The 25,657-nt window shown below is 44.0% G+C and overlaps 1 long non-coding RNA gene across 1 annotated transcript in view; it reads right to left on the reverse strand.

The window, feature by feature from the left end:
- LOC148048470 (uncharacterized) overlaps positions 1–23,255 on the reverse strand; it is a 71,023-nt gene extending 47,768 nt beyond the window's left edge. The window contains exon 1 of the long non-coding RNA XR_015695426.1: positions 23,079–23,255. This is a non-coding gene — a long non-coding RNA (uncharacterized LOC148048470). The remainder of the gene's footprint in view (positions 1–23,078) is intronic.
- Positions 23,256–25,657: the final 2,402 nt, after the last annotated feature.

Consider the following 25,657-nt stretch of genomic DNA (forward strand, 5'->3'; position numbering starts at 1 on the left):
TTGGCATTGAGAAAGCTTGCAAGGCAATTGGTGGTGTTGGTGCAGGTACTCATGCACACTCCCACGGAGAGGGGTTAAGGCAGATGGGAGAGGTTGACAAAGAAGACAGACTTGACATGCACCGTTCAATCATAAGAATGATTGGATCACCGTACACATTTTGGCAAGCTTTGGATGTTTGGTGGAATATCTTCCCTGACTGCCTATAGGACTTCATCAGTGTCTGGACTCACCCTCAAATGTTTCGAGGAGGAGGAGGAGGAGGAGGAGGAGGAGGAGGAGGAGGAGGAGGAGGAGGAGGAGGAGGAGGAGGAGGAGGAGGAGAAGGAAGAGGAGAAGAAGAAGGAGGAGGAGGAGGAGGAAGAGGAGGAGGAAGCAGGAGGAGGAGAAGGAAGAGAAGAAGAAGAGGAGGAGGAGGAGGAAGTGGAAGTGGAGGAGGAGGAGAAGAAGAAGGAGGAGGAGGAAGAAGAAGAAGAGGAAGCAGGAGGAGGAGGAGAAGGAAGAGGAGGAGGAGGAGGAAGCAGGAGGAGAAGAAAGAGAAGAAGAAGAGGAGGAGGAAATGGAAGTGGAAGTGGAGGAGGAGGAGAGGAAGGAGGAGGAGGAGGAGGAGGAGGAGGAGGAGAAGAAGAAGAAGAAGAAGAAGAAGAAGAAGAAGAAGAAGAAGAAGAAGAAGAAGAAGAAGAAGAAGAAGAAGAAGAAGAAGAAGAAAGCGTATTTTAAGACAAACATGCATACATACTGGAAAACAGTGAACTGGGCTGTGTCCAGCATTTGTACAGCTGAATGTTTCCTACCTGAATATTTATACCAATGTGTTTTTCTAAAGAAAAACCCTCAACCATTCAGAGAAATTAGTACCATAAAGAGGCAATGTCTATTGTTCAACTTGAAGAGGAATTTTAATTAGTGCCAGGCATAAAAAAAATCTTAGCCTACAAATTTTTAACTCAATTTTCTGAAAGAGAATTTGTTTTAAAAAAAAAAGAGAGTTTAAAAGGAAGAAGAAGAAAAGTTTAGTAGGATTCTCCTGGCTGGACTTAGTTAGATTCTTTTGCTTATCTAACTAAGCACCTTGTACTCATGTCCCATCTGTGACTGTTTCACTGTTTAATCACGCCTCTAGAGATGCCCAGCCTTTCTGGCTTCTCACATTTTTATTTAATCCCAAAGGAAAACACCAGAAAGGATCTCCTTGCCTTGGGTACTGACATATTAGGGAATATGGACAAGAGAAGCTGCAGAAGAAAAGACCTGTTCCACAAAGGCACCTGCTAATTCCAACTAGCAAATAAGTCCAAAAGGATCATCCAGAGAAATCCAGAAGAAATACTTTACACATAGATAATAACAGAGAAGCCACTTTCAAAGAGGAAATAAACTTTTAAGAAATTGCAAAACAATGTCTCAGGCAACCAAAACTTGTCCATGAACTGTTTTTAATTACAGCCTCCTACTTTCAGCTACCACTTTGAGGAAGAGAGAAACCTCAAAAGCTCTGGAAGGAAGATGCTTCGTGATTGCATTGTCCAGCTATTAAGCCATTCCGTTTTTCATTTTGCTTTTGTTTTGTTTTCAAAAAGGAGAAAGAAAATAGGCAAATCACATGTGAAAGAAAACAACTGCCTTTGTCAAATTGAGACAATAAGGCAGGGAGATTGCATGATACAAAAAAACTCATTTGGAAGTTTAAATAGCTTGGAGTCCTCTTGCCTATTCTAATCAATGCATGCCTTTGATTTTAAATTCATTTACGTACCTCAGATCCCAAGTTTTATAAACCTTGGAATCACCCAGGGGACACAATCATATGAAAATATGAAGAACAGTTACAAGAACTTGGCATGGCTAGTCTAGTGAAGAGAAGGACCAGGGGAGACATGATAGCAGTCTTCCAATATCTCAGGGTCTGCCACAAAGAAGAGGGAGTCTAGCTATTCTCCAAAGCACCTGAGGGCAGGACAAGAAGCAATGGATGGGAACTGATCAAGGAGAGAAGCAACTTAGAACTAAGGAGAAATTTCCTGACAGTTAGAGCAGTGTTTTTCAACCTTTTTTGTGCAAAGGCACACTTTTTTCATGAAAAAAATCACGAGGCACACCACCATTAGAAAATGTTTAAAAAATTTAACTCTGTGCCTATATTGACTATAGGCAGGTGTTTTTCCCATGGCACACCTTACACTATGTCACGGCACACTGGTGTGCTGCGGCACAGTGGTTGAAAAACACTGAGTTAGAGCAATTAATCAGTGAAACAGCTTGCCTCCAGAAGTTGTGAATGCTCCAAAACTGGAGGTTTTAAAGAAGATGTTGGATAACCATTTGTCTGAAGTGGTGTAGGTTTTGCTGCTTAAGCAGAGGGTTAGACTAGAAGACCTCCAAGGTCCCTTCAACTCTGTTATTCCATTCTAACAGTAGAAATCCATGAGGGTTTCACCTCTACTTATCTCCCTTCTATGTTTGAAAACAAAAGGGGACCAACTTAAGGGAAAGGCTGTGATTTAAAAAAAAAAGAGGCACAAAAGGGGGTACAGTTAGGGAGGAGGAGGAGGAGGAGGAGGAGGAGGAGGAGGAGGAGGAGGAGGAAAGTACTAATTAACACTAGGACCATCACTTACCATTAATAGTTAATCGCTGTTTTCTTGGTGTAGCTGAAGGCAAGGAAGTTGAAATGTGTGATGCTTACCTACCTCCATCTCATTAGCAGAACACAAAGTGAGAACAGATATTTATTGTCTGCCTCTTAGATACCACACACACACACACACACTTCTTCTGCAATATTTTTTACTGTGTTGCTATTACATGCAAGGAATGAGAAGCAGAGCTATCCCATGCTCCACAGGTAACCCCTTTCACCTGGACAACTGAGAGACACACCCATATATATAGTAGCTCCAAAATCATTCTTCTGACCAAAAGCACAGAGCAGAATCCTCGTCCCCAACAAAGCCCCTTTTATTTAGGATAAAGGGAATTCCTCTCCAGCAAAGTCCCGAACGGACAGACTTTCAAGAGATTTCACAACTACAGACCTTTATCGGGTTTGGAGAGCTACCAGGCTGATATCTTCCAAAGGCCACTCTGTAGCAGACCATACATGGCAATAGGTCAGGAACAGATCTTCACCCTAATGAATTGATCTAATTGTCTCCTGCAAACTCCACTCCCCTTACGCTCCTCTTTTATTCCCTATGGGAGGAGCCATTCACTGTCCACCTTTGACTTTACTCCCAAGTTGCCCCTTGTTCCTTAGCTGTTCCCTTTTCCTGGCAGCTCTGCACATGTGCACACTGGGAAAGGGCTCCAGCTCTTCTTCTGCCCCATTGACTCCGAAGAAGGCTGATAACTGTCGGATGGCCCTGGCCCCCTCTCTGCCTCCGACACAGAGCCCTCATCAGATAATTCCCCAGACTCCAGGACTGGCCCATGTTTCTCCCCAACCTCCTCACTGTCTGAATCTGCTGCCAGATTCATTGGCAGACCACAACAATCATTGTGATGCTTGAACACAGCTGGGCTATATGGCTTGTGGTCAATTCATCCAGAGCTTTTAATCAACAGATTAATCGGCTAAAATACAAGTTGATTCATGGTTCATAGGACTTTTCAATTAGTGAGAGGGCAAGGTGTGTGCCTGTTTAATTTCCAGTCACTCTTTTGGAGCTGGGAGGTCTGTATGGAGATAACATTAATTACAGCACAGAAGTAGGAGATATTTGTGGTTGCTGCGTTAAATGAACAAATTGCTTCAATCTCCCCCCCCCCAAAAAAAAAATTACAAAAAAAAAATTCCTTCGCGCCGCGTTTTAATAACGCATCTATTTTAATCAGTTAAGTGGCAGTTGGTGAAGTAAACATTCTTTAAATCTGAAGACAGCCTTCCCGGAGAGGTGTGGGGAGAGAATGAGAAATTTGAATAAGGAATTTAGAGTAGAATTAACATGGAAGTTAGAGGGACGTGGTGGCTCAGTGACTAAGACATTGAGCTTGTAGATCAGAAAGGTGGGCAGTTTGCAGTTCGAATCCCTGGTGCCGCGTAATGGAGTGAGCTCCTGTTACTTGTCCCAGGTTCTGCCAACCTAGCAGTTCGAAAGCACGTAAAAAATGCAAGAAGAAAAATAGAAACCACCTTTGGTGGGAAGACAACAGTGTTCCGTGCACCTTCGGCGTTTAGTCATGCCGGCCACATGATGACCACAGTCTTTGGACAGTGCTGGCTCTTCAGCTTTCAAACAGAGATGAGCACCGCCCCCTAGAGTCGGGAACAACTAGCACATACGTATGTGCGAGGGGAAGCTTTACCTTTTTACATGGAAGTTGACAACACGCTAATAAAATCTGGATGTTTGCATCACCAGCTATTCAAGTGTTTATTTAAAAAATCCATCAGCATCAACCCATTGTGTGATGTACATGCAAGAAAATAATCTATGTATACCCCTCAAGTGGGAGAAACGTCCAGTTGGAACTAAATTGGTGTCTCTTTTATCTGTGGATGTGCATCAGAATAAGCATTTCAACACCTCTCAAATCAAAGAATGGAACAGCTTTGCAAAGCAAAGATAAATCTTTGATGGATACGCCAGGGAATTGGGAGAAGAGAGTGCTAGAAGGGTAGAAAGGAGAGAAATGGAGACTAGCAATAGAATGCTATTCTTATTTAGCTCACAAAGGGGTTTTCCTTGTCACTGTATGCAAAACAGACCTTGCTAATGAGATACAAGAATGCCAATCACACCCAATGGCATCCTTTTCCGCATCAGATGAAAATCTAGATAAAGGAACGGGTTGCAATTGCCGTTTGAATGGAAGATAAGGAAAATGTGTGTAGCACAGCTTTTTTAGAGTGATTCATAGAGGAACAAGACACAAACACAAACCTCACCCAATGGTTGGAAGCAGTGGTGGGATTCAGCCAGTTCGCACCTATTCGGGAGAACCAGTTGTTAACTTTCTAAGCAGTTGGGAGAACCGGTTTTTGGAAGAAATCTCCTTTTGTTTTTTTCCACTTTATAGGGCTAATCCTGTAAGGAAGGCAGGAAGGAAACATTCTGGTGTTGTTTCTAGCCTAATCTTTATTGCCCTGCTTACAGAAACTGCCTCTCCGGTTACATTGTAACAGCTAAGGCGAAGCGCCCATCGACGTGAGTGATGTTGAGTTGGCCACACCCACATGGTCACATGACCACCAAGCCACGCTTACCCAGCTGATCATTAGGGCAGGCAGCTGGTTGTTAAATTATTTGAACCCCACTACTGGTTGGAAGCTAAGTGTGATCATCCTTGGCTCTCCTGCACACAATCCTCAAAACCTTTCCTTAGATTTGTGTTCCAAAATTGGGGGGCTGTTGCTACATTATCCCAAAGGCTAATAATCCAGATAAAATTGAGAATGCCCAAAATAGACATTAGAGTGGTGCATCAACACTTTGGGACCAAAGACATGATATTTCAAAATATTGACCACTCCAAGTGACATCTTTGCTGCAACGCAACCACATACACTTTCCCAAGATCATACCCCTTTCCTGGAGAAAGTGATTGTTGGCTTAAGGAATTGTAGATGACGGAGGTTCTGACTATACCCTCCCATATTTTGTCTATGGAGATTCTCAGTCATCCAGGTTATGGTTGTCCCAAAGATACTTTTCCAAAAAGAGCTTTGTTTTTTTTTCTTGAAGACGTTTTGCTTCTCATCCAAGGAGTTTCATCAGTTCTGATTTTTTTGGATGAGAAGCAAAATGTCTTCAAAGGAAAACAAAATCCAGTTGACTTTTGGAAAAGCACCTTTGGACCTACTGTGGACCACCAGTGGCCAGCAGAGCTAGGCAGCAGATGTGGACGGTGAGGAGGTTGGGGAGGAACATGGGCCAGTCCTGGAGTCTGGGGAAGATTTGGACGAGGGGTCTGCATCGGAGAGAGGGAGAGGACCAAGGCCATCTGGTAGTTATTTGCTGCCTCTGGAGCCTCCGGAGTAAGACATCAGCAAGGCAGAAGAACAACGGAAGCCTGTTCACAGTGTGCGCATGGGCAGAGCTGCCAGAAGACAAGAACAATTAACAATGACTTGGGAGTAAGGCTTGGAGATGATTGGCCCCTCCCATAAGACATAAAAGAGGAGCACATGGGAGGTGAGCCTTTGCAGGAAGCAATTAGTTCATCTGGTCGGTTCAAGCTTTGAAAAGTTCTGTTTGACTCTGTGCTAAGTTTGGCCTTGCTCTGCGTTTGGCAATTAGGTCTCTGGCAGCATTCCCAGGGAGATAAGGTGGGTGTTTATCAACATTCCCCTGAAAGACTGTGGCAACTCGAGCAGACATCTGTCGGAATCTTCACAGACTGTTTGTGAAGCCTTGCAGGCTGTTAATGACCATAATTTACAGCCGTATAAATGAAAGAGGGTATTTGGGACTATAATTGTGATTTATGCTTTCTCCAGAAGATTAGGTCAGAACAAGACTTCCTGTATTCTGAACTATATCTTCAAATCTTTGGATTTGTATTCTAGGCCACTACTCTGCTATATAGATATCATAAACATATACAGATGAATGCTAACAAACAGACTGGCATTGCATATTGCACATGGTTTATCCGGGGCTTATTGGATAAATCAGGAACAGCTGGTTCACAGAACCTGCTAAGGCCTGCCCCGTAGTTTGCAAACCACATTTGGTGGAGTTTCTGCTGTGCCCAAGTCAAAGGAATCCCAGGATGGGGAGCAAGTTGCATTGCACCCAGCCACTCACAGGCGACCTATTTGTTTCCAAACCTTCACAGGGTTGTGTTGACATTCACCGGCATCAAACATTCACAGCAATGTTTCTGTTTAAAATGCACACATTGTGTGCATGTAATAATGTACAGAGAGGGAGATGGATTTCAAATCTGACTCCCAACCGACTGCCCAACCAGCTTTTTTTGAATGTGAAGCAAGCAAGAACAAGGATCAGCTTACAGATACAAAGACTCACATCCCACGTAGGATCTAAAATAAGAATTGTTCTGCCAAAGTACAGAACACTCAAGAGGTGCAATCTGTGTTTCCTCCTGGCCAAATGCTAGGAACAATTATCAAGCAAAGAAGAGGGCTTAACCCACATCCCGATGAGATATTTATCCTTTTATTTTATTTCTCCTTGGCAAAAATTACAACACCCCCCCCCCAAATCCACAGAATATTAAATGCTCCACTGAGTAACCACAGTCTTCATTTCTTTCTCGTTCAATCCCCACTGATACTCGTTCTAATATGATGCATTTATCTTCAGCGTGTATAGCAGCTCGGTAATGGAGCTGCTCTCAGCTTAAAAGGAAAGCACAGAGACACATACATGTGCACACACGTGCCAGTGGAACATGGTAGAGTGATGAAGGTGCTGGACGGAGGTGGAGAAAGATCATCTACTTGTCCCTTATGCAGGAAAGCAAAGTAGTCATTGTCTCGCAGCAAAAGACTAACAAACTGAGAAACATCTGTCTAACTCAAAGTGGACTAGGATGGTAGACTGACATTCAGTAGAAACCCAGGGCTGAAACACTGGATGTTTTTAAGACAATGTTGGATCACCATTTGTCTGAAGTGGTGTAGGGTTTCCTGCCTAAGCAGGGGGGTGGACTAGAAGACCTCCAAAGTCCCTTCCAACTCTGTTATTCTGTTCTGTTCTACTCTACTCTACTCTACTCTACTCTGTTCTATTCTATTTGTCCAAAACTGTAGACATTCTATACTCCTGTAATCGGGCTGGAAATTCCAGAATTCATAATTTAAATAATTAGAAAGCACTATATTGGAAAAACTAGTGATGTCAACTTATTTCAGAAAAATGGAACTTGTTTATTTATAATCCTGTATGGAGTTAGGTTGACTACTGGCTTTTAACACATGCACACGTACACACACAAACATATACATACATACATACATACATACATACATACATACATACATACAGTGGTGGATGTTAGATTGAGGAGGAAACAATCTTTTCCCTTAATCCCCCAAGCAAGAAAAAATAAAGAGTGGAAAAATGTGGAAGAGGGAGAAGGAGAGGGGAAGAGAGGAAGAAGGAGAAAGAGAGAGAGGAGGAGAAGGGGAAGGAGAAGGAGAGGGAGCAGGGGACGGAGGAGGAAGAGGGAGAGAGGGAGAGAGAGGGAAAGATTTAGGTTATGTTTGCACAATACAGCCAGGAACCAGATTCCACATAAAAATCAAAGCAAACCCATTCTATGATCTAAGGTGCTAGTCGAATTCGCAGCATGTATGAAAGAGGCTTATAGTTAACAACCGTTGCTAACATATTCCTAAAAAGACCTTGCCTGTTGCTTTCCACTGAGATTGGAGGACCTAGAGATAGACCATCTAATCGCACTGTGGCCATCATCAAAACCAAAAGAGCAAATAGTAACAGAATTGTCGAGCAACTACATCCCTCCTAGACACAACCATCCATCAGCCATGCACCCTCAATCAACTTAGTTTTCTGACTCTACTGTTATTAAAAAGAAATCCAGAATAACAAACTGAATGTTTTCTACTCGACCCACAAGCCAGATAGGTCTTTTAATAAATCAAGTTAAAGACATTGTAATTAGGGCAATGCACAAAGCCCAGTCAATGTATTTGAGGTGTTAATACCACGTTATAATGCCTTGGTAAGGCCACACTTGGAAGACTGCATTCAGTTTTGGTCACCAGGATGTAAAAAAAGATGTTGAGACTCTGGAAAGAGTGCAGAGAAGAGCAACAAAGGGGATTAGGGGACTGGAGGCTAAAACATATGAAGAACAGTTGCTGGAACTGGGCATGTCTAGTTTAATAGAAAGAAGGACTAGGGGAGACATGATAGCAGCCTTCCAATATCTCAGAGGCTGCCACAAAGAAGAGGGAGTCAAGCTGTTTTCCAAAGCACCAGCGGGCAGAAGATGCAATGGGTGGAAACTAATCAAGAAGAGAAGCAACTTAGAACTGAAGAGAAATTTCCTGACAGTTAGAACAATTAATCAGTGGAACAACTTGCCTCCGGAAGTTGTGAATGCTCCAACACTGGACATTTTGGATAACCATTTGTCTGAAGTGGTGTAGGGTTTCCTGCCTAGGCAGGAGGTTGGACTAGAAGACCTCCAAGGTCCCTTCCAACTCTGTTATTCTATTTGTTTTTATTTTGAAGGCTCTCTGAAACTGACCAGAAAGAACTGAATGTTATTCATAAACATAAAGGGCTGACCAATTGCTACCTAGCAAAGCTGAACACCAGAAAAAGAACAAGGCAGGCGAAATCTTGAACAGCAGCCCCCCATAACATCAACATTCACGGTGTATCCTACTTGCAAATCTAAAATGCATTACCTGAATAATTACAGCATTAATGAAGCTATTGCATGTACCCATAGTTAACAAATAGATGCACCTGTTTTCTGCTGTTGTTGTTTAAAGCACTCACAAATAAGCACTTTTGGCAAGCAGCCATTCTAATACACAGAGACTAATTTATTAATCTTCCCAATGTTGTTAGAGAAGGGGATTCGGTATTCCTTTGGCATCATCAGGGCTGACGTTCAGATAACCAGGTCACAACAGGTACGCTGATGAGTTTAGAACTCCCCAGTTTATCAGTCCCCCCCCCCTTAAACAATCTGATTAGCCAATAAAATCCCCCGTTTAGAAACTTCATCAATCTTCATCAGACTTTTTCAAAGTGAATTGGCAGGAATGGCTGTGTAGAGAGTCATGAAAATAGCCTGAAGAAGCTTCTTGGATGAGAAGCAAAACATCTTCAAAGAAAAAAACAGAAAGTCCAGTTGCTTCTTGGGGGGAAAAAAGCACCTTTGGGACCATCTTGGAGAAGGCCTCCAGAAGCATATATTAAGCCCAGCATATGAGAGAAAGAGATTCACAATTGGCTCGCCCATACCTCTATTTCTGATGTATTAAAAAAAAGGAAGGGAAAATAGAGGCGAACATACAGATTAACAGAGTTGAAAGGGATCTTATAGATCTTCTAGTCTAACCCTCCACTCAAGCAAGAGACCTTACACCATTTCTAACAAATGGCAGTCCAATCTCTTCTTGAAAGTCTCAAATGATGAAGCTCCCACAACTTCTGAAGGCAACTTCTGTTCTATGGGTTGATTGTTCTCACTGTCAGAAAATTTCTCCTTATTTCTAGGTTGAATCTCTCCTTGGTCAGTTTCCATCCATTATTTCTTGTCTGGCCTTCAGGTGCTTTGGAAAATAGGTTGACCCCCTCCTCTTCTCTGTGGCAGCCCTTCAAATATTGAAACACTGCTATCATGTCTCCCCTGGTCCTTCTCTTCACAGTATCTTAAAACATAGAACTCTAGCCATATGATAGTCCATCTACTTTGGAAGGTGGGCAAGTGGCAATCTAATCTTTTCCATGTTTTGGTGCACATGTGAAGAAGGAAACCATTGAACATTTAATGTCCTACTCCACCGGAAACAGCTACCCAATTCAGGAAATGCATTGTTGCTGCATTCTAATGTGCTTGCTCTGGAAAAAAAAATCATGATGTACAGCTTGCATGAAGAAAACCAAGCTAGTGCAAATCAAAGTTGTTCCATCAGCAGCAATTCTACGAGAAACCGGGATGAGGATTTATGAAAAGGTGGGATCAGGTATGGCCCACAGTTCAGTTTGATACATTGGTTGAAGTATCAGATAACAATTGGAAGTACCCTGTTTCCCCGACAATAAGATCTTGCGGGATAATAAGCCCAATCAAGCTTTTGAGTGCATGCGCTAAAATAAGCCCTCTCCGAAAATATTGCAACACAGCAGCAGCCATGAGGTGACCATGCTCATTGCCTCCTGCACCTCAAAAATAATAAGACCTCCCCGAAAATAAGGCCAAGCACTTATTTCAGGGGTCAAAAGAAAATAAGACCCTGTCTTATTTTGGGGGGAACACGGTAGCGATTCAAAGGTTCACTCCATGAATTCATGGCATCTCCATCAGCCTTCTCTATAAGCCAATTGAGCTTCACTGTCTCTAGATCAGGAAAGGATTCACACGTTGTGTAGTGCCCTAGTTCACCTAACCAGAGTTTGATAAGCCCCAGCTGGCCACGTTCATGTATCCTGAGGAGCCCAAATATGGCTCCCTTGCTTGGCAAGTTAGCTTGATGTGGAAAGCCAGCCTTTCATACACAAGGACTCAAGAACGGGGTGGTGGTGGAAAAATGTAATAAATAGATTAATCCAGTTCATTAAGCATAAATCCACCCCCCTCGTAGGGAGGGGCTGTGGATTACTTCAGGCTCCTTTCTCAAACCATCATTTTCTTGGCTATTCCTTCCCTCCCATTTCAGCCAACTTCCCAGCCCTCTCCCTCCCCATTTCTTTCCTCCCCCTCCCCAATCCCAATTTGAAGAACTGAAGCCTGGCGTGGGAAAGCTACCTTAGGGCTTTTCACAAATCAAGGGTAGCCCCTTGAACCAAAACCAATTAGAATGCCCCAAGGCTCTGCAATTCAAGGCTGGCCCTTCTTTTGAAATGGCTGCCATCTCAAAGCTCTGAAGGAGCCCAGATATGAATGGAGGAAAGTTGGTAAAGTGGTGCTTAAGCCAGGCCCAAGGTGAAAGGAGTTAAAGCTTCTATAGGAACAGCAGCTTTGGTTTCTAAGAGACCAACTGACCAAGACGTTGACGAGAAGAAGGGGGGAAAAAAAGAAACCCTCACTTGCTATTCTGTTCCCCCGATTTGCAGAGACTTCTCTGTCTGGAAGGGTGAGCAATCCAAGGCCCCAGAGCAACATTTCTAATTCCTTTAGCTTTCTTTTTTCTTTCTTTCTTTCTTTCTTGCACCCTGAAGTTCTTTATTATAACAATTGCCAAGGATCGGGGTGGAAATTTCCCACCATTTTGAATCAAGAAATACAGAGGCACAGAGGCACGCATGAACCCCTGAAGTGTAAGTCAAGTTAAAGCCATCTCTTTAAAGTAGCAAAGAAATGGGCAAATCCCTAGAAAATACATAAATCCTCAATGGAGTCTACAAATATGATGCAGGACCACCTCTTCTCACTATTTATTTTTATCTTCTCACCTCCTGGGCTCCTCGTGGAGATTCGTACCCTCACCACCCTCCAAGCCTTCCGCATAGCCCTTAAGACCTGGCTGTTCCGACAGGCCTGGGGCTAAAGATTTGCTGCCCCTATCTCGAATGGTATGATTGTTGCGCTTTTTAACTATGTATTGTTTTGTGTTGTTGTTAAATTGTCTGTATCCCCTCCCCCCGCTTCCCTTTTTGAGTTGTGAGCCGCCCTGAGTCCCCTTGGGGAAAAGGGCGGCATACAAATGAAATTTTGTCATTTTTTTTTGTCATTTTATTGTCATTTATAGGCCGCCCTTTTCCCTGAAGGGACTCAGGGCGGCTTACAATTCGTGGGAAAGGAGTGCAAGACAAAACATGAAATAATATGTGAATAAAATAAAACAATAAAACACAACATTCATTCAACATTCGGGTGGGGCGGATGAAAATCTTATCCCCAGGCCTGACGGGATAGCCAGATCTTAAGGGCTGCGCGGAAGGTCTGGACGGTGGTGAGGGTGCGAATCTCTACGGGGAGATCGTTCCAAAGGGTCGGAGCTGCTACTGAGAAGGCTCTAAACTCTAAAACTCTAAACTCTAAACTCCTCTCCAGTCCAGCCACCAAAGGTTTGCTCACCCCAACTGTATGCCTATTCTGTATTTGATTTCTGTTCAGGCCATATTAGATTTATTTTATTTATTTTATTTATTTCGTCAAGCATGTATTAGATAACATACATAAGTGTAAACCTGATTTTGAATGCATGAAATGGATACGAATAAAAAGGAACACTAGAACAGGGATGGTAGGGGCTTTGGTGCGCTTATGCACGCCCCTTACAGACCTCTTAGGAATGGGGAGAGGTCGACAGCAGACAGTCTAAGGTTAAAGTTTTGGGGAAGATCACTTAGGGATTAATCTTGCCTCTTGGATTCCTGAGAAAATATGACTTTCACTGGATGGATGGAAGAGGAATTTGCCAGAGGGGGGAAAAATTGTAATCACGTTTTGACTATGGTGGAAGAACAAAGGAACAATTGAAACCCAAGAATGACTAGTAGCTACTTGGTTTTTTAATAGAGGAATATTATGATGGGTTTTTTTTATTTATTAAACTCTTCCTTGTAAGAGATGAGGGTGAAATGTGTTTTTCCTCTGCCATGTAAGCTTCACAGTCATTCCATACGGTAAGGTAAAGGCAAAGATTCCCCTCTCATATATGTGCTAGTTGTTCCTGACTCTAGGGGGGGGGGGGTTCATTTCTGTTTCTAAGCCAAAGAGCCAGCGCTGTCTGAAGACGTCCCCATGGTCATGTGGCCAGCATGACTGAACGCCAAAGGCACATGCCTTCCCATCAAAGTGATCCCTATTTTTCTATTTGCATTTTTACATGCATTCAAACTGCTAGGTTGGCAGAAGCTGGGACAAGTAACAGGAGCTCACTCCATTACATGGTGCTAGGGGTTCGAACTGCTGAACTGCCGACCTTGTGATCGGCAAGCTCAGCGTGTTAGCCACTGAGCCACTGTGTCCCTTTATGGTACATTCATTCTAAAGCATAGTTATCAGAAATCTCTCGGTGAGCATTCATGGACTATATGAGGGTCCAAACCTCTAGACACCAGAGGTCATCACATAATAATTAGGCTTAATCAGATTCGTGTTGGTTGTCACTTTTAAAAAAAAAGATTCAGTTTAGACTTGCAATTCAATTTTTTTAAAAGGAGTCTAGTCTGTTCAAGATTTGCTGTTCAAACTGCTGTATCCATTTCAGAATGGGTTTAGAATTGTTGCGTTTTCAAAACACTGATCAAGGTTTAAAAATCAGTTTGGAAGCCCCCCCCCCCAGTTCCATTCAACACATCAAACTGGTGTGAAGAATCTTTTTGAAGATTCAAAGCGATGAGTTGGCCAAGTCAACTTGAAATCAAATATCTGAATAAGTGCATGATTCTAACTCACAAAGTGCATGATTCTAACTCGGCCCAAAATGTGCTTAACCACAGCTTACTGAATAAACCACAGCTGGCTGAGCTAAGCTTTAAACATACAAAATGCTAAACCAATCCTAGCAAACCACATTGTAGCTTGGCGTGATGGGTACACCTGGTCTGTTGCTCACAAGTTCAAGTCCCATCACATGAATGCTTGGCCCTTGAAAGATGCTACTGCTCAAGTTCCCCCTTCCTCAGCAAAAAGAGAGGGGTAATAATGCCCCCCCCAAAGAAGGACTAGGGGTGACATGATAGCAGTGTTCCAATATCTCAGGGGCTGCCACAAAGAGGAGGGAGTCAAGCTATTCTCCAAAGCACCTGAAGGCAGGAGAAGCAATGGGTGGAAACTAATCAAGAAGAGAAGCAACTTAGAACTAAGGAGAAATTTCCTGACAGTTACAACAATTAATCAGTGGAAGAACTTGTTTCCAGAAGTTGGGAATGCTCCAACACTGGACGTTTTAAAGAAGATGCTGGATAACCATTTGTCTGAAGTAGTGTAGGGTTTCCTACCTAAGCAGGGGGTTGGACTAGAAGACCTTTAAGGTCCCTTCCAACTCTGTTAATCTATATTACATAGATATTCGAATACAATAAATCAATGGAGCTAGTTAACCAAATACATGCACGCACTTTGTCAATGATTGATGTGACCATATGCCTGAGAAGCGGTAGATAAAAATATTTATATAATATTCATATGAAAGGAGAAAGGCAAATTCTTCCATTGCAGTTCCATTGCAACTTTTTAGCATTGATGAAGTGACTCTGATTCACCACTTAAGGAGCTTTTGAATACTCAAAGTTGGAGTGTAAATAAGAACGTATTTCGTTCATATTTACCAGAATCTACAACATTTCTAGCAACTAAATTCACCGGTTCCAACTAAAACATACTTGCACTGCTACCAAAACCAAAGCGGTAAGCTGCTTTTTGCAAAGCAAACAGGAGAATTCACGCATATCCTAACCAGAGGAAATTTTCTGAAGGGGAAAAAAGGAAAAATACTGCTCATATATACTTGTCTCTTTCAAATAATCCCTTAACACACTATGCAAAACCAGCTAGTTTATTTCATTTATTCAGTTGGTTAGGCAAGAGAGATTTACAAAAGATATACAGAATAATATACTGCATGTTGGCCAGTTGGACCCAGAAAATTAAAGCTATAAAACCCTGGGCACATCCTATAGTAATTAACAAAGCTTCTTAATTTGACTCAGGGGCTGAACCAGTCGATTTCTTTCAAGAGTCTCAAACTTCCTATTTTCAACTACATCTTTCAAACTCCGTCTCTGTCAGGATGTCTGAGCTGAGTTCAGAACTCCAGGTGCTGCTTAGCTGGCAGCAAAGAGGTACCCAAAGTCATTTTTGCTGCCTCCTAGTGGTTATCCAGATTTTTGCAACCCAGATCTGGGATGATATGACAAATATGCTGCAAGCGAGGTCGTGGTGCAAAACCCAGAGTTTTTGGACTTGCACCCTGAATGCCAAGCTTTTGCAAGTCACAGAGGTTGCATCCTAACCTCACAACACATATTTCGCCCATTGTTGCCCCCCTGCCCTTGCCCTCTTGCAGGAGACTATGACAGATGATGCCTGTCATAGGAACACTATCTGCTACCATCAGCAATCAAAAATCAGTGTGAAACCATCCCCGGGAGAAATTGGAAAGAAATTCTCAAACATCCTGAAAAACCGGTCAAGAAAACAAAACAGAAGCTGGTTTTCCAGGAGAAGAAAACTTTGAGAAATGAAGGGCACACCATACAGTAGTCTAAGCACAGCTTTGCAATAATCAGCTACTCTCATTTTAGTGATTGTGCCAACTGGCTGTCGTGATTTCATGAACCCAGAGTTGCCACACCACAAATGCTAGTTTTGCAAAGGACAGCTCTCTTTGAAAAATCTACCAGGCACCAAGCTGCTACCTGAACTGTCTTCATTTCAAGGGCTCTGACATCCAATCTGGTTTAAAGACTTTTTTTAAAAAAAAACAACCTATAAACAGAGACCACAGCTGGGGTCTTAAAGGTGACTGTCAGTGGATAGCAGCTGGGCACCCCACTTAGCGGGCTACAATCTTCCCTCCTCTGCTGAGATATACTGTGTTTCTGTTTAAATTATAGTAATTATTTATACATTTGCATATGTACATGCACATTTATGCCAATCTCTCCTTGCCTCCTTGGCAATGCATCTACTTCTCTCCCTCCCTCTCCCTCTCTTTCTCTCTCTCTCTTTCTCTCTCTCTTCCCCCCTCTCTCTTTTTCTCTCTCTCTTTCTCTCTCTCTCTTTCACTCTCTCTTCCCCCCTCTCTCTTTTTCTCTCTCTCTTTCTCTCTCTCTCTTTTTCTCTCTCACTCCCTCCCCCCAGTAAATGGCCAACATAACTCATGCTGCTGTTCAAAACTGAAAGGGGGGGGCAAAATAAGGGAGAAATGGGATGGTGAAAAAGCAGCAGGCAGGAAAAAAAAAAGAACATCGATTGTCATCAGAGCAGCCCAGGTGTTTTGCACATTCAATATTTTGTCAAGTCGGCTCATTTTGATGCTGATTTTGAAAAGGGAGACTTCTAGATGGCCCAAATCACAAATGCATTCAATGCTTAACCGTAATTATCTTTTTTTTTTCTGGATAGCGCCCAATGCGAACACTGTGGCTTTGAAATTTTAAAAAGTGCCAAATTAAGAACTTGAAGAATCTCTGCTGGTTTGAGCCAACAGCTCATTCACATGGATTACAGATCCTGGGAATGAAAGGAAGGGAGAAAAGGAGGGCGGGGAAAGGGAGGGATGGAGTAGAGGGAGGGTGGGAGGAGGGGAGGAAGGAAGGAAAATGGGATGGGAGGGAGGGAGTAGAGAGAGGGGGAGGGGAGGGGGAGGAAGGAAGGAAAGAAGGAAAGAAGGAAAGAAGGAAAGAAGGAAAGAAGGAAAGAAGGAAGGAAAAATCATTGCCCTAAGTACTTTTTTTAGGCTTAGAAAGAATAAAAGGGGATGCTATAAAGATATATTCCTTTCTACTTTTCCATCAGAAGGCTCAAAAGTGAATGGTGCATTCTTTGTCTAAAGTTCCCAAAACAATGCACTTTTTTTTTAATATTCTGGGACTATATGTAGATTTCAGCAAATGGGATAATTTCCTGTTTAGTAATACTTCCTAAATGACAGTCTAATACCAGGTCTGAGGCTCTTTAACATTTTAAGTCGCATTACTCTTCCCAGAGTACAACATAATAAAAAAAACCTGGAAAGCGGTTCTATGGAGCAGACAGAAGGAAACCCTAGTAAGGCCATCAGGGTGTCAGCTCCAAATGAGCATGCAAAGATTTGCAGCCATCGATCACAGAACTCAAGAAACAAAATAACCAATCTCCTATTTCACCTACCAAGAAGATCTTGGATCATATTATTATTATCAGACATTCAGGTACAAATGAGTAGAAAAAGAGGGGCCCAAACACACAAGGAAATGTGGTGGGATTCTAAAACTGCTCCAATTGGAAATCCTTCAATGTTTCCATCTCAAATCACCCTAGAAGCCAAAATAGCTATCAGAAAACATTTCTAGACAGCAATCGGGCCTTGGAAAAGAGATCCAGGTGCCAGGATATGCCTGTCCCGGCAAAGATGAGACTCGTACAGATGATGGTCTTCCCTGGGGGAAGCTCTCCCTGGAAATAAGTGTATCTTTGAAGAAGCAAAATAGGTAGTCTATGGATGCTTTTGAACGTCCGTGTGGGAGAAGACTTCTGAGAGTATCACCGACAGCCAGGAAAAACAAACAAATGGATCATTGGCGAATTCAATCCAGCTAGAATGCGCGGAAATGGAGAAACTAACGATGGAACTAAGAGTCCTACAAGATATGGAATAGTCGGTATAACTGGCTTGAAAAGAGATGTAAAATCAATACATAAGGAACACAGAGCAAACACAATGAAAAGAGATGGCATATACTTAGAAAGCCATAGAGATGGAAATATTGTATATAGATGTATATTTTGTAAACATGAGAAGGTGTGAAACAAAGAGGAATACGTATAAGATAATAGAATGGAAAATGGAAAACCCGAAATCAGAAAGAAGAAATACCGATAACAGAAAGCTGCAAAAGTGTAATTGTGATTTTAATGTTGGGAAAATGTCAAATAAAAAAACATTAAAAAAAGAATTCAATCCATAATCTAGTGCAGCGGTCACCAACGGGTGGTCTGCGAGAAAATTTTGGTGGTCCGCAGAAAATTCTTTGCATTTTTGCATTTTTATATATATATATTGCACCAAATCAGGGATCCTCAAATTACGACCCCTGGGCCGGATACGGGCCTACTCCTCCTCGCTGATGGGATGGGGTCCTTCAGGCACTTAGCTCGGCTGCCTGTTTAGTAGCTCCAGCCCGTCCCTCCCTCCCTCCCTGGGAATCCAGGCGCTTTAGTGCGTGGTGCGCAAAACGTCGGCCGGGCTCCTGGAAAGACAGAGTGTGCAGAGGGCCGATCTAGTGCCCGGGCTGGCTATTCATTCTCGGCCATATTTGAGATTCCTAGCTTCAATGGACAGCAAATCTAAGGTTCACCCTGGGTGCTTCTCTCCGCTAACAGGCGGCCAAGCTAAGTGCCTGAAGGACCCCATCCCGTCGCTGATTCTTATCAGTGGTCCACAGGGTTTAAAAATATGAATTTAGTGGTCCCTGAGGTCCGAAAGGTTGGTGACCCCAGCACTAGTGTACGCAATGTCCTAGCTCTTTGGAGAAGTCTATAATTCTGGGGAAGGTAGAAGAAAACAAAAAAGGACCCCCATAGACAAGTTGGATGGATACCATTACAGCATCCTCCTAAACCTAGAGAAATACATCTACCTGTGTGCCCACTAACAATAAACATGGCACATGATCCATCCACTAAGTCATTTCTGAGCTCAAAAGCCCTTCGCTTACATTATCCCAGAGATCTAGCTGTGGGCCGCTCCGTTTTGAAAGAAAACTTCTTTGAATGTGTACAATGGAATCATGTCCTTTCCTCTCAGCTGGGAAATGGAAAGGGAGGCTGATTTGTCTAAATTTGGGTCATATCTGTGGGCGAGAAAGCAACTCAGACCTCTATAAGCATGTGATGACTCAGTGGAGGAATGGAGCAGGAATTGGTGACATGGCCAAACCAATCTCACAAAATGGAATAAAGAGCGTTGTACAACAACAACAACAACAACAACAACAACAACAACAACAACAAGGAAAGGCCTCTTAATTCAGTGGTGAAGACCTTCCATGGCAGGGGTCACCAAATTTTCTGACCTCAGGGACCACTAATTTCATAATTTTAAATCCCGCGGACCACTAACATGACCTGCCTAATGACCGGATGGGTGGGTGTGGCTAGGTGGTCATGTGACTAGATGGGCATGGCCAACTCAATGTCACTCATGTCGAGGGGTGCCTCACCAGCCTCTACTCGTTCCTCCCCTGCCAGCCACTCCTCGCCTGCCCACCCGGGCTGCTTAGGGCCCCAACAGGAAGTAGTTGTTGGAGCTAAGCAGCCACCACAAGAAAGAGTTGTCAGTTCAAATTCTAACCGAGAAGGAGGCTCAACAGAAGCACCTCACTGACGACTACGAGCATAGGCTTTCCAAGCAGTGGGAAGACCTGTGGAAGTGCAAAGCTTGGTACCGGCGCCTCAACGCTCAGCAAGCTGAGATGGTCAGCCAGTTCTAGACCATGACGCTGTCCCACTGCAACGAGGCCCTCCAGCCTTCACCCAAAGCCCCACACCAGGAGGCTGAAGCAGACCCGAAGTTGGAATTTCTGCCCTCCTCCGACCCACACAAAAGGACCCCAAAAGGGGAGCCTCTCTGCAGCAACACAAACGCTCATTGCACGTATCCATCCTAGAGGCCATAGTTTGAGGACCCCTGATTTAGTGCAATATAAAATATGCAAACAATTTTTCGGCGGACCACCAACATTTTCTCGTGGGCCACCAGTGTTCCACAGACCACCAGTTGGTGACCGCTGTTTTATGGCATGTACAGATCTCAGGGTCATTTCCTACATTGCTTACCATGAAGAAGGACAGCTCACAAATGAAGGCAAATATAGATGTTGCAGGATCCAATAATGGGTCAATCACTCGGACCAGAGGTTTAATCCTTTCGGACTCGTGCTGGAGCCCATCCTCAGGGAACTTCTCTCTAGCAAGTGTACGATACTTTAGTAACCTCTGCTAAAGAGAAGTTCCCTGTGGATGGGCTCCAGCACGGCTCCAAAAACTCAGAAGACGACACCTCTGTTTCCCAGAGACCGACCCAAGATTGGATCCCGCAAGGACAGCTCAGTTCACATATCAGGTTAAAACCCTGGTTTGTTTGACTGCCATTGATTGCCTAAATTATACTTGGCAGTGCTCACACAATATGCTAAAGAGGTCAGCCACAGAACACATTCAACATACATAAAGACAGACGGACCTTGGTGGACATCATTTTAACTTTTTTTTTAAAAAAAAATTGTACCCTGTGACCATGCTGCTGACTTCTGAAGGGAAGGGAGACCACTGAGAAACCCTACGGCTATAACCCAAGTTGAGACGTTGTTGTTGTTGTTTTTAAAAGCAATGACAAACTATTTGCATGTACTGTAGCTATCGTGGTGTCACGTGGAGTCAAGTTGACTTGAGCAAAGTCTTCTTGGAATCAGACAATCAACCTCTTGAAGGTTGAACCATTATGGAGCCATGAAGATGCAATCACACATACCCAGAGTACACACATCCTGTCAAATTAATGCCTGTGTTAGGCATTCCCTGGTAATTCTTGCTAGTGAAAGAAGTGCCTTTGATTGTTACAAAGGCCAAGGTGTGCAAACACTCTGCCTTACTGCCCTTGGTTGAAGCAGACTGAAAATACAGACAATACAGTGATGGACTAAGGTGCTGGGTTGAAGGTCAACCATAAGCTCTAGCCTGGATGTAAAAGGACGCTCACATTCTCCATCCAACTGGAGACAAAGCATAGTTAGTTGAAGCTCGGACACAACAAGTGTTCCTTTGAACGGCTGGCTACCATTGTGGTTACATCTACACAATATCTCCCAGGTCTAGAAACCCTCCCCCTTAAGAATAAGAAGTTTAAATTGAAACAGCAGTAAGCTGTTCCCTCTTGGGGAGAAGCTAGGAAAATCCGTGGACCTTTGAGGAGAACTTCCTAGGGAGGCTTCAGCAGAGTGACAGCATCTTCTAAGAGGAATCTCAGTCAAACTTTTGAAAAATAACAGTGAAATGCTGGCGTGAATGGTTTTGGTGGCTTGATTTGAGATGGAGAGAAGGGAGAGACAGAGAGAGTCAGAGAGAGAGACAGAGGGAGAAGAGAGAGGCGGAGAGACAGAGGAGAGAGACAAAGAGAAAAGAGAGAGAGAGAAGAGAGAGAGAGAGAAACAGAGAGAGAGAGAAGAGAGAGAGAGAAGACTTGAATAGGTTTGGCTCCAAAGAGAAGGGACAGAGAAAGAAAGGAGAGAGAGAGAGACAAAGAGAGAAAGGAGAGAGATAAGAGAGAGGAGAGAGAGAGAGAAGACTTGAATAGGTTTGGCTCCAAAAAGAAGGGAGAGAGAGAAAGAAAGGAGAGAGAGAAGAGAGAGAGAGAGAAGAGAGCTGAGAGAGAGAAAGAGAAAAAGAGAGAGTGAAACAGAGAGAGAGAAGAGAGAGAAACAGAGAGAGAGAAGAGAGAGGAGAGAGGAGAGAGAGAGAGAGAGAGAGAAGAGTTGAATAGGTTTGGCTCCAAAGAGAAAGGAGAGAGAGAAAGAAGGGGAAGGGGGGGGGGGAAACTGGCTTATTTGTCTCAAACAGGGAACTCCAATGGGCCCAAAGAGAGAAGCTAGGCCAAGCTAGCGTGGTTCTTTGTGTTACCATGGGAACTGAATGCAGATATTGCCCAATTGCTTTTTTATTTGCTAGACATTGTAATATATATTATGTTTCGACTTCGCAGTGAGGTAAAAGGAGGACTTTGTGAACCATTAACCATTGAGGCACCTCGGAGAAGGGGGCAATCTGAGGCAGGGAAGAGTGGGGGACGGGGACGGGGAGAGAGAGAGAGATGAGAGGAAGAAAAAGTCTCCGCCATTCAAACAGGTAGTTTGTATGCAGGCAGAGTCTCTCAGTGTGAAGGTCTGGCTGCAAAATCCCGGCTGCTTTCTATTCAAAAAAAAAAATCCCCCCCTTTCGTTTCTGCTTCACTTCCCTCTGTGTGGAGACCCCCTAGCTGTACACAAAGCTGGCAGATAAAGTCCATGAAAAGTGATCAAATTATCAAGAACTTGACCTCACAGAGGGGCAGAATTTCAAGGGAGGGGGAGGAGAGAGGGGGAGGGCCTTATAACAAACCGAAACCTAGGAAGAGGGGCGTCGGGAGCCTTGGGAGAGGGGTGGAGAGCAATTCCATAAACTGGTAGAGGCTAGATTAATTTGCAGAGGGGGTATTGTTGAAAAGACTTCAGTCTACAACCTAATCCCCTCCTTAGTCACCAACCCCCACCCATTGTAGAGGTTCTCCAATCTTCCTCCTCCCTCCCCCCCCACTCCCCATCCTTTTTATACTCATTAAGGTTTGTCAAGTCATTGTTTTACTTTTTCAACTTCAGGTTCCAACCCACATTTATCACTTTTGTCCCATGAGTTTTATTGGGCTTTTTTTCTTTCTTAGCTGTGCCGTGGTGACATTCTTTCAAATGTGTCCTCCTCTTCCTCCTCCTCCTCTCCTCCTCCTCCTCCTCCTCCTCCTCCTCCTTCTCCTCCTCCTCTCTGCCACCCCACCCTGCATGAGCAGGTGCCTGCTGCTGGCTTGTCCCCGCCCACCTTCTCTTTTCAAAACCATCCCGGTTCCTAAACGTTCACCTTGGGTTTGATTTCCCCGATTAAAAAAAGAACCAAGACATCAAGGCTTGGTTGCCAAATCCCTTGAAAAGAACTGCACGGAAACCCCGACCAAAGAATGAACATGTTAGGAGAATATGTACAACTACTGACATATAAAAGGATACCTGCATTGAAGAGAGGTTATGCGAAGTCCTTGAGCATCAAGTTTAAAGACCTGGTAGATCAAAAGGAGGAAAAAAAAGGAAAGAAAAAGAAAGAAAAAGAAAGAAAGCTTCGTCTGTCCTGGCTGCTTTCGTGCTGGCTCATTCCTCCAGTTGTGTCCATGGCCATGAATTGTCTTCTTTCTTCTTTCTTTCTTTCCTTCTTTCTTTCTTCCTTCCTTCCTTTCTTTCTCTCTTTCCATCTCTCGGTTCCCAGAAGTCTTTGGAAGTCATTTCTACTTTCGGTTATCTAGCTTTATGATGGCTTGATAACACTCATACAGCTAGATAACCAAAGACAGAAACGGCCCTCCTGCTTGAGGCTTTCTCTTCTTTTTTTCTTTCTTTCTTTCTTTCTCTCTTTCTTTCTGATGGGATTGGGCATCAGGCTCAACGTGCTGTGGCAGGACACGGGATGCTTCTGGATCTTCGAGCTACCATAGGGGGGAAATAAAGGAGAAAATAACTATATGTATACAGTACATGCATCTACATAAGGGGTGTTTTTAGAGGGGAGGGCGCGAAGAGCTGGGGAGAGAGAGGAGAGAGAGAGGCGAGAGAGAGAGAGAAACAGAGAGAGAGAGAGAGAGAGAGAGAAAGGAGAGAGAGGAGAGAGAGAAACAGAGAGAGAGAAGAGAGAGAGGAGAGAGAGAAACAGAGAGAGAGAGAGGGAGGGAGACAAGAGAGAGAGGAGAGAGAGAAACAGAGAGAGAGGGAGAGAGAGGAGAGAGATCATGTAGCCTGTCCCTTCAGCAGATCGACAGCCAGATCTGACCTGATCTGTAGGTTTGAAGCTAAGGGGAAAGAAGTGGCTTGGGAGGGAAGGGGGGAAAAAAACACCCACCCATCCAGGGTGCCCCCATCTGAGCCATCCATTCCCTCGGGCGAAACAGCCCGGTTTGCATTCAGCCCACCCTGAGCCCGAAATGCTTTTCTGATGTGAATCCCCCTCGTTGGGAAATGACGTCAGCCCGGCTTGGCACCAATGGCTGGCCTCGCATTCAAATCATCGCGGCTTCGCGCCGCTTTGAATCCCCCCCTTCCACTTTTCCTTTGCGCCGGCATTTCTTTTGAAAACCCTGCAGATAAAGCCGGCCGCCGTCCCTCTCCCTCCCTCCCACCCATCCACCTCCCAAGCGCTTCAATTAAGACAGAAACGGCCCAGCTCCAGTCCTTCAAAGCAAACCCCTGCGGAGCAGGGGAGGGGGCTCCTGTCGCCTCCCCCCCCCCACCTCCCGCCCCCCGAATCTGGAGACTGAGTGGTGCTGCGCGCGCTACACGGAGGGTACGAACTAAGCCACAGCACTGAGTGCGTATAAATTGCTTAACAGAGGGATACAATCAAGAGGTACTAATACCACTCTATAAAGCCCTAGTAAGACCACACTAGAGTGTTGCATCCAGTTTGGTCATCACCCTATAAAAAAAGATGTTGAGACTCTAGAAAGAGTGCAGAGAAAGAGCAACAAAGATGGTTGGGGACTGGAGACTAAAACGTACCATGAACTGTTTCAGGAACTGGGCATGGCTAGCCTAGGGAAGAGAAGGACCAGGGGAGGCAGGGTAGCAGTCTTCCAATATTTGAGGGGCTGCCACAGAGAGGAAGGGGGTCAAGGTATTTTCCAAAGCCCCTGAAGGCCAGACAAGGAATAACGGATGGAAACTGACCAAGGAGAGATTCAACTTAGAAACAAGAAGGAACTTTCTGACAGTGAGAACAATCAACCCATGGAACAGATGTTGCCTTCAGAAGTTGTGGGAGCTTCATCACTGGAAGCTTTCAAGAAAAGATTGGACTGCAGTTTGTCAGAAATGGTGTAAGGTCTCCTGCTTGAGCGGGGGTGGGGGTTGGACTAGATGACCTACAAGGTCCCCTCCAACTCTGTTAATCTGGTAAAAATTGTTAAATGTGTGCAACAGTGGTGGACGCTATTTGACCTGCTTAGGCATCTGGGGTGAATGCACCTTTCTTTATACCCGAGGCACAAATCCTACTTAACTGGGTGGCAAATAATGCAGTGGCCATTGCTTTGAGGTTTTGCCTGAAACCATCCGAGATCAGTTCAATGCTATGAGTTTAAGGAGCACAAGGAATAGACCAGCATTGGGTTAGTAAAATTAATCTCACCACCACTATTACTGCCTAGAAATAAGGAGACATGTCTTAACGATGAGAACAATGAACCAGTGGAACGGTTTGCCTCCCGAAGTGGTGGGTGCTCCAATCACTGGAGGATTTTAAGAAGAGATTGGACAGCCATTTGTCTGAAATGATATGTAGGGTTTCCTGCTTGAGCAGGGGGTTGGACTAGAAGACCTCCCAGATCCCTTCCAACTCTGTTTATTCTATGTACTAACACCAACACAGTCATTTCTATGCATTTTGGCCAGTTTTGATCGGACCCTTCCTGGTGGGCTGAGATCTTCTAACACTGAGATTGTCTAACTATTATGGAAGGGTGGCACACAGGAGATCACCAAAAATAGAACCAGAGCCATATAGCTCTGCTCAGTCCTCTATTATTGCCCCCAAGGCCCATTGA

The sequence above is a fragment of the Thamnophis sirtalis genome, unplaced genomic scaffold (assembly GCF_051295495.1).
Source record: "Thamnophis sirtalis isolate CommonGarterSnake01/CBP01778 unplaced genomic scaffold, rThaSir2_p1.2 scaffold_2, whole genome shotgun sequence".
Taxonomy (NCBI): Eukaryota; Metazoa; Chordata; class Lepidosauria; order Squamata; family Natricidae; genus Thamnophis; species Thamnophis sirtalis.